At 35.2% G+C, this 18,486-nt stretch overlaps 1 protein-coding gene across 4 annotated transcripts in view; it reads right to left on the reverse strand.

Annotated features, from left to right (window-relative positions):
- The window catches only part of NRIP1 (nuclear receptor interacting protein 1), an 83,548-nt gene that overhangs the window by 39,977 nt on the left and 25,085 nt on the right, over positions 1-18,486 (reverse strand). Inside the window, exon 2 of one of the 4 annotated variants that reach the window (XR_014026245.1) lies at positions 15,922-16,169. The exons of the other annotated variants lie outside the window; for them this stretch is intronic. The gene's annotated coding sequence lies outside the window, so the exon portion shown is untranslated. Of the gene's footprint in view, positions 1-15,921; positions 16,170-18,486 lie in introns of those variants that run through there. 4 annotated transcript variants of the gene reach the window in all.

Raw genomic sequence — 18,486 nt, forward strand, 5'->3', positions numbered from 1 at the left:
CAATATCTACCAAGTGGGGGAGGAGAGAAGAAAAGAATTAGAAGTGGGGAAGCACACCCTGTATTTGTTTCTAGCAAGGAATTGAGCAAGTTTTTGGTTGGTTGAATGCTAAAGTAATTCTACTGCATCATGTGTTTTTCCCCCCTGGTTGTTGTAGAATGTCACAGGGCGGGTTAGTGTGACCTTGAGCTGCATCAGCAGCACAGCAAGGGTCGAGATGCCTGCAGGCGCCCTTGTACTGGATTTGCAAGACAAAAACCTTCAAATTGGCTGAAGGACATCTTAAATCTCTTCAAAGGGTTTATGAACTAATCTGGGCTGTTCATAGCCGGATCTGTGCTAGTGTGAGAGGTAAAATTAAAAACAAGGTCTTTGACAGGATGCTATTTCATTTTAACCCTTGTAATGCAAAAGGAAACATATCTTGGGCATTTAAAACAAACAATTTAATAACTAACTGAGAAACACGTATCTGAAACACTGAAGCAATGTCTTTCATAAAGGATGATATAAGCAAACATTTGGAAAAGAAGAATATTGCTATTGACATCAAATAGGAAGCAGCTTCATTGCACATTTTGTTTCCTTATTCTGAAACAAAATTTGTGTCATTCTATTTTGCTTTTTTTCCCTACAGTGCCACAAATGCTGTTCTAAGGTCATGTAAAATTACAGTTCAGCATTTTATTTGTAAATCAGCTTGCCTGAAATACCGCAATTACACAGAACATTGAATTTTAAAATGCTAAACATAACTAGGAATCATTTTTCAGGAAGCATAATATCTGTGCTCTGCTTTTTCTTACTAGTTTTAATCAAATCAGCAACCCCTTTACTGATTTTACTTTGATAATTTCAATGATACAATAAACATTGGTATCAGTAACTTGTATTTGATATAAAAAAGCATATTTTCAAAGCGACTGTAAAATGTAATATATTATCAGGGGGGAAAATCAGAATATAACACTGTACTATCTCCTTCCCAAAAAAATGATAAAGGCAGAACCAATATTTATTCATATTATCTATCTCTCCCTCCACAAATGCTTTTTCACCTAATTTCAACTAAATTGACTTTTCTCCCTGGTAAATAATCTTACAAGTTTTATACTTTGTTCAGCATATTTGGTCTAAATGAATACAGAATTTTCCTGTCAACTGATTGAGGATCATGATTTTCCAGAATAAGCAGCCACCAAATATATAAGACTGCAGGCGGGCATTCACATGAAGAGTGACTAGAGAAGCACACAGTTCTGCAGAAAATTCTCATCTTTCTTTGTATAAATATGATATGCTGTAATAACTTTTGTATTCTGTGGTATCCTTGAAGACCACGACATCAGAATCAACATTAAGGTAAATGGAAAACAATTTATAGAGCAATTTTCTGGCATTATGGTTGTAATAAATTATTTGAATTTGAACAGCCATGTTTGTTTTTAAGACTGCTAGGAGTAGCTGAGGCCCTTCAATAAATTAAGGCTGATCCTATACGTTGTTCTATGTGTATTCTGTATAATGAATTAGATCTCGTACACTGAATGTTGGAAAGTTACACTTCAAGAATTTCCAACATTAAAAGATTTGGCATGGTCTTTCCTATCAGGTGGACTTCTAAAAGAGGGGATCCTATGATTCTGTTTCTGGTGGAAGCAAGATAAGGGAAAAGCTTGTCTAACCCCACTAACAACAGGGTTGGATATTGAAAATCTCGACAGCAAGTCTAGGATCAGTGAAGCCAGTTAGTCTAGATTTTTTTTTTAAGTTCATGGATAGATCCAGGCTGTGTAAACTCTATGTGTAGGCACATGCACGCATGCATATTTGACTTCTTCAGAAATATTTATTCCTTCTTTTTCTTTTCAACTGTCTTCTTAACTATGTAAAGATTTAATATTCTTAATGAACCAGCGGTTTTATTTTGAAAAGAATATAAATGCAGCACGTGTTCCTACAGCATCAGGATTCTAAAGGAATGAGACTGTCTTTTGCCTTTTTAGAAATTATTGTGAAAAGATTCTTCTGAAGAGGTTGGTGGCAATATGCCTAGTTAGCTTTCTACCAGGTATAATAAATAATAAACCCTTTATTGTCAAAGTACAACATGTGTACATTGAGATTAGCTGAGCCTCCCCCTGTGCTCTCTCCCCCCAACACACAGTGACCACAAACCCTCCATCCCACCACACTATGTGAACCAACTACACCACACACCGGCCTCCCAAGTCAATCCTGCATAAGATTATGTCCCATTTAAAAGCCTAAGAGCCCACGGATAAAAGCTATTTTTCAGCCTGTTGGTACGGCTGGCTATATTCCTATATCTCCTACCGGATGGTAGGAGAGTAAAGAATAATGAAGATGGTCCATCCATATCTATTACATATGAACATGCAAGACAATTGGAATTCCAATACAGAACCAAAGTATGACAGCTATTAAAGGAGAAGGGAAAGGTGTGAAACAGCATGCATAGAATGTGTCTTCCTTGACACATCTGGAAGAGAAAATCATACACATTCTGTGGCTTGTTATGTTAATAATAAATGTGATCTGGTAGTTATGTTCACATAGCTTGGTGAAATTTTGCTTATAAGTAGTCCTTGATTTATGACTGATGATTTAGATTCACATTTACAACCTTTTGCAATGCCCTGTGTTTGTGTGACTGCAATTTGTGACATTTTTGCTGGTTTCCATTGTTTTGCTGATTTCCAGCAAAAAATGTCCTTTTGGGAAGATGGATTTGCTTAATAACCATGTTATTAATGACCACCACAAAATGATTTAAAAATAAGTCTGGTCTTTTCAATTGCTCATAAGTCAAGGACTACCTGTATACATCCAACATCCTGGGTTTATACAATATAATACATCATTAATTAAACCGGAAACTGGGTTCGAATACACTGAGTCACAAACTCTTCCAATACAGTGTAAACTAATGTACCATCAGAATTCTTCCAAGGAAACATAAAATAAGGAGCTGACTGCAGGCTAACTGAAATAAGCAAGAGCAATATGGTGTTGGTACATGAGCATCAACCATGAGTTATCTTCCTGATATTAAATATGTAATGTAATAGCCTTTCCCAATCTAGGAATTTTAAAAATATGTAGTAAGCTCCTAAATTTCCCAGGCTAGAATTATAGGAATTGAAACCCACATATTTAGAGGATACCCAGTTCAGGACAGTTACAATATATATACAATGAAAGCTTCACTCTTTCTGACACATAATACACCAGTTATGGAAAGTTATAAAAAGGAAAAGAATTTTTATAGTTAAAAGGAGTTTTTCACCCTCAAGCATACAATAATGACATAATGAGATGTAATTTTTGATTCCTGCTGATATTAGGAAGTGAGGCTTGGAGCAAATTTGCAGAAAAGAGTTTGTTTATAGCCTTCTAAGGTACAAGAGTTCTAACATGCTGGATTGCTATGGATATGAATCCACTTTGCAAAATATGATCAAACCTTGGAAGCATACCTGAACAGATTTATATATGATTATCATTCGGAGTGCAATGGAGACCAGCCTCCTTGTGGTGCAGCCTAGGCAATCTGATTTTGTCATGGCTAAATAATTTACATATTCTGGCTGCTGGACCTCTCACAAGGATATATCCCAGCTAGAAGAAGCTGCATGAATACTGAAAATATTACCATGTTGCAGGGTCACAAAAACCTTGTCAATTCCAACAATGATTTGAAATGCTTTGGGGCCCAAACTGTGGTTATGAACGTTCGTCCATAGTTAACTATGACTTCTTCAGTTATTCCAATTTTCCTGATTCATACAGCCCACTGATCCTATCAATATGGGGATTCACTTGGAATGGCTCTGTACAACATGCTAAACTAAATGTGGTTGATTAGTTTGTGGCTGAGTTTGTGGCTGAATATGTTCTGTGAATCTACACAATTAAACAAAATTCAGTGTGTCTGAGTACACAATCTAATGATATAGGACTTTTTGACCTAGTATTCATTTTGATTTCTTTTATTGCTTACTGCCAGATTAGCTTTTAACTCAACTGAAAATAGCAGCGACTATGTTATTCTTAGAACATACAGATCTGGCTATAGTGATACATGCCTTACTTACGTAATGGGGGATTATTCCAATGTAGACTACAATGATAGTCAATACAAACTAGCCTACTAAATTTTAGCTTATCCTGTAGCACAAGCCCAATCAATGTAGCTAATTTGCAGCTCATAATATATTATGAACCCAGAAAATGGGATTAAATGTATTGGGTTAACTATCGCTAAGTATGTCATACAAACATTGTGGCTAGGAGTTTTATATAAAATACATGTACTACTATTCTTTAGAGATACTTGTGTTTCCAACTTGTTTGAAGGTACTACTGAAAAGTCTCCTGATGAGCTTTGACATAGTTATTACGTAAAAGTAGAATTAAAAAATAATCTTATCCCAGATAAGCCTGCCTCTGTTTTTGAGACAAATGTGTGTGATCTTTAGATGTCTTGCCGTTCTTACTGGAAATACGCATGCTTACATCTGACTCTTTAATACATTTGACTTATTTTCTCAGGTTTCACTGTAGCCTGAAAAAGAGTGGCTCTTTAAATAAGAGGGATGCTAACTCGTTCATTTCTGGACTATTTTTGAAGTATGGCAAACAAAATCCCCCAAAATATGCTTAGAAAGGCCATAGAAATAAATGGTCTATATTTTTGGAACTCCATTTCAAGAAAGATTCAGTTTCCATCTTTTATTAAACATACTTTTTAAAATACTTTGTTTTACAAATTATATTTTATTGTTGGCTTCTCATTTCGCCTTCTCACATATGATAAAATGAAAAGGATTAAACACTATTTTTTTGACGTTGACTTATCAGTCTGAGCTAATCTTTCACAAAGATTCTTTTTTAAAAAGAGCCTCTACTACATTAAAAAATGTGTTAAATGCTCTAAATGTTTATTATTGAAACTTCTTATGATTACAAATATTGTCATAAATTTACAGATAAAATACCAGGAAAATGCCAGTTTTTCTACAAATAAGCTTGTTATATGGGCATTATCTGGATTTATTTATTTTTTATGCTTTACTGGATTTTGTTCATGTTCTTTTCAGTTTTTCATTCTTTCCTTAACAATACTGCATTTTAGTCTAAATACTATGTAGTCCCCTTAACCTATTTACTCATACAGGATGTTTATAAAATTTGCCAAGCCATTGTCTTACATAGGAAATAATAAAATCAAACCATTTTTTTATATCAAACATCTTCTACCAATAATAAAGTAATAAAACACCTATATTGGAAGGTTTGAGTTTGATTAACCAAATGTATTTTAACTTGCCTAGTTTGCTAATGTAATATATAAAGAACAATAGCCTTTGTTTCCATTATATTTTTGCGTGCAACCTGAGCAATGCGAAGATTTGAACTGATTAGCAAGAATAGCAGTGATTTGCTGGGATAGACAAGACAGCTTATAGCCCTGGAAAGAGTATATTGAGATATAACCAGCAAAGGAGGTCACAACTAAAATGCCACTGCACTGCAGCAATTCCTGGTTGTCGAATCAACCTCTAAGTTTACATTAAAGCCCTTATAACTCTACTTGAACAAATAATACAGGGAGCAGTAAAAGCAAGAAGTCATATTTGATTTCCAGTTTCCTAGTAATTATATTAGACTAACTATGGTCAAAGACTAGCTGTCTTAAGAAATTGATTAGAAGGGATCAAAGATGTATAAATTTGCAGTGCATCAATTTGTGAATTAAAAACCTTAATATATACAATAAGCTAAGCAAACCCACAGATCACTGACATGCATCCTAGGAAATGCCTTATAGAACCACCAATTATTCTGTTTTCAGTAATGGCAAGAACTTGCTTAATTTCAGCATTTGATATCAGAGACAATCTACAAAGGAACAAGCAAGATTTCTTAAACTGGTGATTCAGTTAGCCAGAAATTGTCTAGTTCAGTTGACCAGTAAACCAATTGTATCAATCATGGAATACTGTAACCAGATGTTTTTCCATAGCTTTGCACTACTTAATGATTTTTTTCTCCTTTTTTCCTAAACATCTATATTCAAGTTACATTAGGTAGCTTCGTCTGTGAAAAACCCGTTAACAGAACACTATTGCCTTAGTTGAATTATGCTTCCGTTCTCAGACAACTGCTATAGCAATAGCACTCAGATTTATATAGTGCTTTACAGCACTTGCTGGGTGGTTTACAATGTCAGCATATTGTCTCCAACTGTCTGAGTACTCATTTTATCGACCTCGGAAGGATGGAAGGGTGAGTTAACTTTTAGTCCTGTCAGGATTGAACTCCAGGCTGTGGGCAGTTTGCCTGCACTACTGCATTCTAACCACTGTGCCATCAGGACTCCACTATTCAGAAAAATGGCACTTTTGTGGCTCTTACTATGGTTACTGGTATGAATTAATAGGTTAACCTTCAATTCCGCATTAATGGAAAACATTCTATAATTCAAGTATTTTCAGTTTATGATATTCTTTAAATAAAGACAATTAAACTTTCTTTCTCACAAAATTCAAACTTTTCTTTCTCAGTGACTGGCTTAAGAACAAAAACTTGAGGTTCATACACCCTGGTATAAAAATGCATTGCACTCTTTTTTTTCTTGAAAGAATAACCAAGTGATAATTAGAATTTTGCCATGAAATCAGAAAGAAGGATGGGCTCACATGGACTGGCAGCTGCTTAGAAAACAGTAAACAGAGTAGGAATAGATGAGAATATTTCTAGCTCAGGAATGAACATCCTAGGTGGTTTTCTTGTGGATGTTTCATTACCAAACTAGGTAATTTCATCAGTGCTAGATGGAGTGGGGTTTGCTCTCATTTAATATTCTAATGACTTGCCCTGTCAAAGTTGGTGGAAGTGGTCTTGGTGGTTTCTTGATTAGGTTGTTGTTTACTGTTAGCTTGTTTGTCTGAGGTGGTTGTTCCTTGTTTAGGGTATTGCTTATTTCTTGATGGTTGGTGTGATGTTAATCACTGCTCATCTGTATGTTGATTGCTGGTGAGGAGGTCTTTGTCTTTGGATTACCTTGCTGGCTTTTTTATTCTCTTTTATTCTCTATGTAGTTATTGTATATCTCTATGTGCCTGTTGATGGCCAATCTGTCTGATTACAGGCTTCCAGGAATTCTCTAGCATTTTTGGACTTGGAGTCTAGGATGCTCACAGATTTCCAGTTGAAATTATAGTTAAGTCAGTCCACATGTTGTGAAATTAAGGAGTTTTCATCATATCTTTTGACCTCTAAGTCAGTGTATATGGATGTGGGTAGTCTTCTGCCTGTCTGTCCTAACATTCTTCTTAGCCATTTTTTCTACTAAGTTGCTGGTATCTAGCAATGTAGAATAGGCTACAACTCCATAAATTTTGTGATCCTTGGTTGAAAAATATCAGAGCAATGAGGCAATTTTAAGTTCCCAGTTTCAGTGACATTCTATTATGCTGAAACATGGAAAACTCCATAAAGACTAGGCAGTAGACATGGCTGTAAAGCCTTTGCTCAACTTGGTGTTTTGCACCAATCATATCCTTTCCTGAATAGGGGAGGCTTTCCGCTCAGTCACTCATGCCTGAGATAGGATAGATATTGTTCCCCTTTCTAGGTGAACCAGATAGGAAATACAACCAAATAATTCATTCTACTTCATTAGAATTAACACAACATTAGCAGAATCTGAAAATACAATTCTGCCCCAGTCTCCTTTATAACCTGGAAATTAGGGAGGGTCTCTTCTGAGTCTTTTTCCCTACACACTATCCAGCTGTGAACTATGCTGTATCTTCCTGACTGTTCCATTGGCAGTATGTTTCCCAAGGTCATTCCCACATACCACTACAAATATAGCAACATTTTAGGGGACAAAAAGTATAGAGTATAGTATCAAATGGCATAATAGTTAGTTCATACTCTGAACTAAAATAAATTCATTTACTAGACTCATGTATTTATTCCATCTATTTCTTCTCTAATTTTATCACATAAAACATTATAAAATAGAATAGTTACCTGCAAAAGTGTACAGTGCATTATCATGGTTGAGTTTAAATAGGAACTGGATCTTCCCAGACTTAGTTTAACATCCTAAGCATTACACTGCAATGTAATATTCTTCAACGGCAATATTACTTTCATTTTGCTAGCAAATGAGTTATAGCAGGAGTCTCAAACTCCCTGTCTGCAGCCCAGTACCAAGCCGCAGCCTATTGGGAACCGGGCCACACAAGTGGCAGGCAAGCACACAAGAGCACAAAGCTGCATTTGCGCAAGCAGTGCATGCATTCAAAACCGCCCCTTCTCTCCCACCCACTGCAGCTATGCAGTCACCACGTCTGCAGAGCCAGAAAGGTTGGGTACCATTGGGTTAAAGGACAAAAAAGGCCATACTTTTTCTTAAACTAGATATATATTTATTTAACGTATTCTATCCTCATAAAGAGTAATAGTAGTTGTTCATTGCTATTCTATTTTCTCTCTCATAGACCTCTCTTTGGTAAAGATAAAGGTTTCTCCTGTCCAGTCATTTCTGACTCTTAGGGGCGTTGCTCATCTCCGTTTCTTAGCCGAGGGAGCCAGCCTTGTTCTAAAACATTTTCCATGTGACCATCATGACTATATGCCAAGGCACACAGCACGCTGTTATTTTCCCATCAGAGTGGTACCATTTATCTAATTGCATTTGCTTTAGAACTGCTAGGTGGGCAGAAGCTGGAGCAAGTAACGGAAGTGGACCCCGTCGAGTAATGCTCGAGTTTCAAACTGAGGCTGTCAGCTTTCCAGCTGATAAGCTCAGTGTCTCTGATTAATTTTCTATTTAAAATCATACTTAGCTTTTCTTTCAGGGATATAACAACTACTCAAATGGTAAATTATTTTTGTAGCTAATATTCTGTGATTCTGCAGACGAGTCTTTTTTAGATTTTAGACTTTAACATTCAAAGTGTAACCATTCTGAGTATGCCCTTTCTTATTATTTTTCTAAAGTTCTATCTGTGAATTACTTTATTCACTGCATTTATCTAATCCTTCAATTTTCTGGTCTATCACTATGTACTTTCACCCTTATTTAGTTCAGAAACTTCTAGCATTTTAATATATAACTCTCTATATATCATCTCTTTAAATAATTCTTCCCTTCAGGCATTTTGGCCTTCCTGCTGACAATTATGTTCATCTCTATGTTCATGGCTTATTTTATCCTGTACACATATAAATATATAAAATATTTTTATATTTTATAAAGACTCAGATATGAGTCTTCTTGTCCATAACTCATGTGGTTTATATTTTAAAGCTGTTTTGTCATAGTTAAACTAGGTTCTAGTAATCCCATTCTATTTTAAACATAACACATTCTGCTCTATTAACAGGCATAATAAGCACAGAAGCATGTACAATAACCACATAATGTGAACAGCCTATAATAACAATAAAGTTAATGTAATTATATCCAAATAGCACTTTTGAAATGACACAAATGGTCTGTCCATTTTTCAAATAATGTAAACTTTTAAGTAATCAATGCCTCATCATGTTTACCTCATCCTTTAAGTTTGCATTTGCAAGTACATGTTGTAAGCTAAATACATAATTTAAACTTAAATAATAATACACAGTTTATTTGAAAATTAACCACTTTAAATCAGAACTCTTTTTAATTGAGTAATATTGGCACAGTATGTAATAGTCTAGAAGAAATTCTTGTGTATATTTCTCATTTCAGACTTGAAAAGCAAAACTAGTTTTTTTATTATGAGAGGATTCTGAAATTATTTTTATTAAAATGAATTTGACATCAGCTAATATTCTTCTAATTTGCAACATTTGCTTTGAAACAGCAGAGCAAATTCTTTCTCAGTTTGAAAGTAACTTGATTTTTTTAATTGAAATTCTAATTTTGTACTGTAAGAATTCATTGAACAATATAATTGTTTTGCATATCAGTACTGTTGCAAAATCTTAATAGTATATTTGTATACTATATTTTACAGTTTTAAAATTTAGTACTATCCGCATATAGGGTTTATATACTGAATGTGCTAAAATTAAAATAAGATTGTGATAATAGGTCTTCCATACAAAGTTTTGTTCATTCCGTAAAGATTGAAAGGAGTTTTTACATATGCAATTTTTTTTGCTTAGGCTTTGGTTTAAGTATCTGCACACGAACGAGGCAATAATTAAGAAACTAGTATCCTGATTATTTCTCAGAAAGCTATAGAATGACATTTTGCTTCCATAATCCATATTCTTCCATATATACCATCCACATATGGTGAAACATGTCACTGCTGGTGACTTTTCCACACCTTGAAATATGCAATACATTATCATACTCTGCACATTTCTGGATAAGTGTATATGTATATACATCAATTTATATGAGATCTTTTTCTATCTACATGGAAACTTTCCATTAGAAAATGGAATAAATTATGTATGAAGCTAATTAAGTTAGAACTAGAAATAGAATTTAACTTGGTAGCAGTGAAATTGTTCTTGCTGTCCTAGAACTGTTCTTTAAATAACTTTCTAATGTTTACTGTAACTAACTTAGATGTTTCTATTCTAGCTTATAAATGTTTCCCATTTTTGAAGTAGACTTCTAGTTACTAATTTTTCTTAGATTTTCTTGAATGCACGGCACATTTGAAATCTCTACAGATTTGCAATAATATTCTAATCTACAAATGCCTTTGTAATATCTTCGTCTTGATTGTAAATACTGAGTAGATGAGTTGGAACAATATTTTGGATTGTTATCTTGATGCTATATCCAACCCTTTTATTTTCAATTTCTTTACTGACTATGAGACACTAGCAGATAGGATAGATAGATTTTGTTTAATTTGCTCTTCAACCCACTTAGAGAATATTGCATGTGTTAATACAATGATTGCCACATAACCCCCAAAATAAAAAAGAGATCCTTATGCATAATGATTGGCAAGGTGTTCTTTTTTCAAATGTTATTCCTTCCCCCCCCCCCAATATTTATTCTGTGGTGGTGGCCAAGCAATTCAATTTTTGTTTTGTTATTGCAAAGCAGTACATTCCAAAATATTTCAGGGTCATCAGAGTTTCTTTTAAATGCTTTAGATAATTACATTTGTAATGAATCAAAACATTTCCTTCTGACAACTCTCACATGCATATATATCATCATTGTTTACTATATGGTGGGCACTTACATCACTGTAAGCTAAACTTTCAAGAGGGTGTTGCAATGTTTTGTTTTACACTATTCTGGCAGACCTTTTTTTAAAAAAAATCTTCCAAAACTTGCCTTGACTCAACCACTGTATGTAACTTTTATCTCTTAATTTTTTTAAAAGATGAAATTTAGATTTTTTATAATTTTCTGCTTTGTAAGAGTGAATTAATTACCTTCATTTTCAAATGCTCAGGCTTTGCTTAAATGAACCCATGATTGTTGATATTAGGTATCTATCGTAGTGTGAATGGTTAGAAGGCTCAGAATGTTTGTTCACATGTGGAATTTTCTTCATGACTATATAAGCCTAATGACTCACTACATTCTTTTTGCCTTATTAACAACTTTATTGTGCAATTTAAAAAACTACTGAATCAACTGGAAGAGTGCTTAGAATTCTGCCCCGCCATATTTACTGATTTCAGATCTGTAATCAACTTCATACAAATTGCAGTCATGCATTTAAATCTATAAATGGTTGCATTACTGTATGTTCACTTGTGAATTTATTTACATACAATTTCACTAAGGATACCTAAACTTTTGTAGGTAACCTTACAGGAAAAATGCCTTCATCAACAAATAAGCAGTTTGGAAATTATTGTTGATTTGGCTGACTAGTTCTGGTAATGGTAATATGCAAAATTAGTTTTTTGTGATTTTGTAGCTGACATTAGCATTGTAATAACATAAGTTGTTTTGTTTATACAAATATTTTATTGGAAATAATCATTTTTTCTGTTTGCTAACTTTTTCTATTTTTAAAAAAAGCTTGCTACAAAAAGTGCATAGCGCATAGAATTATAAAGTGTTATAACTTATGTACTTTTATCCTTAATGATTTGCCATTTTCATGGGCTTCTTAAAATTGAAATTTGCCTGAGGCAAGGACATTTATTCATTCATTTATGTATTTCTGGATTTGATTGGTATATATATTCTTTAGCAAGTATTATTTAAACATACAATATTAGCTCAATCTTTTTTTTCTATTCTCATTTTGGAGGGAAGGAGAATCAAGCAAAAAAAAGTACTCTTAAAAAATAACTTATTTCTGGAATGTTTGCCATTATTTCCCCAAAGCCTTCACACTATATTCCAAAATGCTGTTATTTCCATATGCTAATTCAATTATTTTCATGCTAAGCTACATCTTAGGACTGGGGCAGTGTCTTGTGAATATTATCTAGGAATTGATTGTATGAACTGTGAGGAAGTGTGCAGGGATTACTGTAACATGATTTTATGGATGAAGCAGATTGTGTTACTCCATTCTAGAGAGTTTCAGAACTGCATATAAGACAGGAACTGCATAAATCAATCTTGTGGATTATCTTTTCTTGAAGCTTAGAGAGAGAGATGCCCCCCCCCCTTACTAGCAGGGTTTAAAACTGTAGACAGTGTAAGATGCCTTGGAATTTGGGGCTTGTATTCTGTAGTAGTAATATTTTTTCTTGAGTGGGCAGTTTTACTTGGCAATGAATAAATTCTCAAGCCATTGACAGCTTTTTTTATGGAGTGCCATGGATGTTGGTTTTCTTCCCATTATGGATTAACATCTAAATGAAACTTCATTATTAGAGAAGTTATTTATTGGTTGACAGTAAGTCACCATCTGCATACTGAAAATACATCTTCATACTGAGTTGAACAGCGTATAAATTTCATATTCTTAATCTGTATGCTGAAGTTGTAATTGAATGAGACTGAATCCCAGAAATGTCAGTCTCGTTGTTGGCTCCCATATTAACTCTAGATGAGGTTTCATTCTCCAAGTGGAAAAAGTCCATAAATTCTGGTTCCTCTAGATCAGGGTTCTCCAGCCCCCCAGTCTGTGACTTGGTAATGGGCTGCAGCCCATTGGAAACTGGGGCCATGCAAGTGGCAAGTGAGTGCACAAGCAGCAGGTGCACATGTGAAACCCCCCCCCCTCCTGCTGCCACTGCCAGTTCACAGAGCCGGAAAGATTGGGGACCGCTATTCTACATTCACAGTTTCTGCTTCAACATAGAGAAGAGGCTATCAATAAAGCAGCTTTTGCCAGACAAGGGAGAAAGGGAGAAAAAGAGAGAGAAGAGTATAGACCAGGGTGTCAAACTGCCAGCCCGCGGGCCAGATGCATCATCCGGAAGCTGCACCCACCCCATTGCCGGCAATGGCAAAACTGTCCCGATATGTTGCGCAATGTCACATGACATCATGAGTTTGACATGTCTGGTATAGACAGAATACTCTAGCTCGCTATGAATAATAATAATAATAATAATAATAATAATAATAATAATAATAATAATAATAATAATAATAATAATAATAATAATAATAATAATAATAATTATTATTATTATTATTATTATTTAATTTTTATACCGCCCTTCTCCCGAAGGACTCAGGGCGGTGTACAGGGCAATACAATAAAATACAATATATAAAAATTAAAAGAAATATTAAATACAATAGCCCAATTCAATAGATTAATACAAAACATTAAAATACCCCTAAACCCATCAGACTAGGCTGGCTTGTTCAAATAAATATGTTTTTAGGTCACGTCGGAAGGAGCGAAGTTCGGGAGCCGTCCGGAGCTCCACCGGTAAATGGTTTCAAAGGTCTGGCGCACCCACAGAGAACGCCCTCCCCCTGGGGGCCGCCAGTCGACACTCTTTGACCGACGGCACCCTAAGGAGGCCCTCTCTGTGGGAGCGCATTGGACGAAGGGAAGTTGATGCCGGCAGCAGATGCTCCCGTAAGTAACCTGGACCCATGCCATATATATACATACATACACACACACACACACACACACACATACTGCTCAAAAAAAATAAAGGGAACACTTAAACAACACAATGTACTGTATTTAATAGGATCTTATTTTCTGTTCCCTTTATTTTATATATATATGGCAGTTTAAAAAAAGGAACAAACAGTCACTACCACATGCTTCTCCCAGAAGAAGGAAGCTGAAGCCACCAGCCTGAGGATGACGGATGGGATTTCGTCGAAACGTTGCTCCTACACCTTCAATTCTATGCGGGGAAAAACCCGAATGACCAAAGATATATATATATATATATATATATATATATATATATATATATATATATATATATATGGCACTGAAAACAGTGACTTATTTTGCACACTTACAACCTCTGTAGCATCCCCATGATCATGTGACCAAAATTCAGATGCTTGGCAACTGGCTCATACTTATGACTGTTGCCATGTCCTAAGTTCATGTGATCTTTGTGACCTTCTGACAAGCAAAATCAATGGCGAAGCCAGATTCACTTAACAACCGTGGTACTAACTTATCAATTGCAGTGATTCACTTAACTGCAAGAAATGTCGTAAAATGGGGCAAAACTCACTTAACAACTGTCTCACTTAACAACAGAAATTTTGGGCTCAATTGTGGTCATAGGTCAAGGACTACCTGTACATGGGCTTAATTCTGTCAGATGAAAAGGTTCAATAAAAGTAGGTTTGATTAATTATTCATGTTCAGTTTGCAATCCTACTTCACACATTCTAAAATTGCCTAAGTGGCCTTAGTGACTGGTTAAAAAAATTGAATTGGAACCGTTAATTTCAAAACTTATTCCTGGGAAAAGGGAATGTATAGTGGCAGCATAGCTACCTGTGAAATTCTTTCACCTGAGGAACAGCCACACCCAGATATTCTAGAACTCGGGAAGATGAGATGGGAGTGTAAACATTACAAGGATGAGTCTGGCAAGTTGCTATAAAAATGTGTAAAAGAAACTCTTTGATCTTCTTCAAGATTTAGCTTAGTCTGGACAATGCTGGGCAAAAAAACACAACCCTTTGCTTTTGGTTAAAAGGGATCCCCGACTTTCAAACTTAAGGAAAGCTATTAAACTCTTTTAAAATGGCAGAAACCAACAGAGAGATTTACCTCTCCTTTCTTTTGGCAAGTTGTAACAAAAAAAAAGTGTGTTAGGACGCTGAGCTTGTCGATCAGAAGGCCGGCAGTTTGGCGGGTCGAATCCCGAGTGCCGCGTAACAGACTGAGTGCCCGTTACTCGTCCCAGCTTCTGCCAACCTAGCAGTTTGAAAGCATGTAAAAATGCAAGTAGAAAAATAGGGACCACTACGGTGGGAAGGTAACAGCGTTCCGTGCACCTTTGGCATCTAGTCATGCTGGCCACATGACCACAGAGACGTCCTTGGACAAGCGCTGGCTCTTCGGCTTTGAAACAGAGATGAGCACCGGCCCCTAGAGTTGGAAACGACTAGCACGCATGAGCGGGGGAACCTTTACCTTTAACAAAAAATGGATGCCACATCTAGCTCTAATATCAACTGATGAGAAGGATGAGAACCAGTTAGGAAGTCTAGTAAATGAAAGCATAAAATATAGAAGGAAAAAGAATCACGTCTTGGCCTTATGCTGAAACTAACAGTTATAGTTTAAAAAAACAATAAAAAAGACTTTTTGGTGGGAATTTTCTTGCAATGCAGCAGGAAGTTAATCTGATTGTAGTTGCAGTTAAATACTACTTACCAAATGTTATAAAAATCTATAGCTTATATTAGCTTTATTTATTTATTTATTTATTTATTTATTTGATTTGATTTGATTTGTATACCGCCCTTCTCCCCAAGGACTCAGGGCGGTGAACAGTGACATAAATATCAAAATGCACAAATACAGAAATTGAAAACAAATTAAACCCTAATGCCCAAATGCAGAAGATAAGTTACATTAAAACAATAATTAAAACAAAACCCGTCAGACCAGACCGGATTGCTCAAAGAGATAGGTTTTTAGTTCGCGTCGGAAGGAGCGAAGGTCGGGAGCCATCCGGAGCTGAACCGGTAAACGGTTCCATAGGTCAGGCGCGCTTTCTTGGGTTTTAAGTTGTGAAACCTGGGAAAGGTACAAAAGTAATTAATTAAGACAACTTTTCCATGTATCTGCTTATATCTACAAACAGGAGAGAGATGGAAAGAGATCTACTGGTCGGAAAAAATTTGGGTCAGAAATGTAAAATTTACTCAGGCTCAAAATTTAAGGGAGAATTTTTATAAAATGTTTTATAGGTGGCATTTAGATCCTAAAAAATTAGCATGTATGTATCCAAATTATCAGCCTAAATGCTGGAGGTATGGTTGTGAGGAGGCAACCTATTATCATATGTGGTGGACTTGTAAAAAAGTTAAAGTTTTTTGGATTAAAATTTGGTGGAATATGCAGAAGATATTTAAGAAAAAGATAAGGTTTTTTTATTGGGTATTATTACTGATTGTACGGTTATAGAAACTACATTGATGTTGAATTTAATAACAGCAGCAAGACTTTTGGTTTCACAATATTGGAAGAAGGAGGAACTGCCTACTATAGAAGAGTGGACTTTAAAAGTTTCAAACTTGGCAGAAATGGCAAAAATTTCAGCATACCTGAAAGAACAATCGCAACAGAGATATATTTCGGAATGGAGAAGATGGATTGAATATATTCAGAATAAATATGGGACTAAAAATTTCATTTAGCATATGAATGAATATTAGAATTATAAGATGTACTATTATTTATCTATGTATAAGGGGAGTTAATGTGCGATAGGATTTAAAGTGTATTCTTAGTTGGGTTAGCATATTTTAGTTTAAGCTTGTTAGAGGCAATACCCTGCTTTCAGCTCTGGGAAGTCGGGGGGGGGGGAGCGGGGATGTGGGGGGGAGGGGGAGGGATGGAGTATACTTAAAATGTATTGTAAAACTTTTCAATTAAAAAAAAGAGATCTACTGGTAATCCTGTACTTCATGCTTTGTGTCTAGCCTAGATCTGTAGAAGTTGTGTATACTAAAGGAAAACCATTTTGGGTATTCCCAGCTGCTGCTCCTCTTATGACAGGGAGCAGAATGAATCTGCCTTTCCCATCAGGAAATGGAACACTGCCTCAAGAGCCTTGGGAAATAATAGCTTGTCATTCTGAAACAGTCAATGTAGCTATCAATACCCAACATCAACAAATAGGAAATCATTACTGAGACACACATAAGCCTTAAGTTTTTAAAGAAAAAATACCTGATTTGCGTGAATTAAGATGCCTATATAAAGTGAGAAAAGTGAAATAGAGGAGTTCTGCAAGGAATAAAACTGAAGGAAAAGACTGAATTACCTTACGTATGATATTGGAAAATTGCTTCACTGGCTGGGACTCATAATTCAAGGAAAGCTTCCAATTTTAATCAATTAGCCAATCCAATTAACTAATTAATATAATATCTTCAATTTCAATATATGCTGATTCCATTCCAAATTAAGAAGCTTACCAATGATTCATCAACCATAAATGTAAGTTTTATAAAATTTTAATGTCTCTAATAATTGTTAAAGTAATGGTTTAAAAGCATTTTGAAGCATACTTTTACTTTATGAAGAACATATGCTCCCCTATTTTGTTTATTCAAAGTCAGCTTTTTAATTTTCATCCCTATAATCAGTGCTTTTTTTGTAAAAGAAAAAGGTGCCGGAACCCACACATGTCATACAACCCGCCTTGTCTACCCTACAAGGTTCCATCCAAAAAAGGTGCCGGAACTCCGTTCTGAGCGTTCTATGAGAAAAAAAGCCCTGCCTATAATACTATGATGGCTCTTTTCAGAAATGGGGGGGGGGATTCAGTTACAATGATAAGATGAAAACAGCAAGAGTGATTTGATATATTAGTTGGATCATCTCAAATAGGTACCCTATTTCATCATCTACTTAAAATCAAAGTAGATAAAGAGTTATTATCAGTCCAATTTCTACCTTAGCAACAGAAATTAAAGCATTCCCATAAAAAGTCAGCTTTCTTTAACATGGGGAAATGGATAAGGAAGGGTGGTACCATTAATCAGATAGATGCCTCATATAACGTTAGATGATGTTAAAATGTTTGCTTTAATATTAATAAAACTGATAGCATTTTACAGTGCATTATTTTGAGAAACATCCCTTTATAATTACTTCAAACATGTTTTACTAATCATCCAATAAAACTCAACAGATTGAACTAATAAAATCTGGAGTTGTCATCCCAAATTTGCCTAGGAGTACGTGTCGTTAACAATGGTGATGTCCCTGGCTAATCCTTTCAACCTGGAAGCACCTTGCTGCTTGACACAAGTGCAAAAAAAAACCCCTTCAAAAAGGCTAATTTCATAGGTTTGCATTCCTTTTTTTGCTGTGTTTGGGATAA

The sequence above is a fragment of the Vipera berus genome (assembly GCF_964194415.1).
Source record: "Vipera berus genome assembly, chromosome: 4".
NCBI lineage: Eukaryota > Metazoa > Chordata > Lepidosauria > Squamata > Viperidae > Vipera > Vipera berus.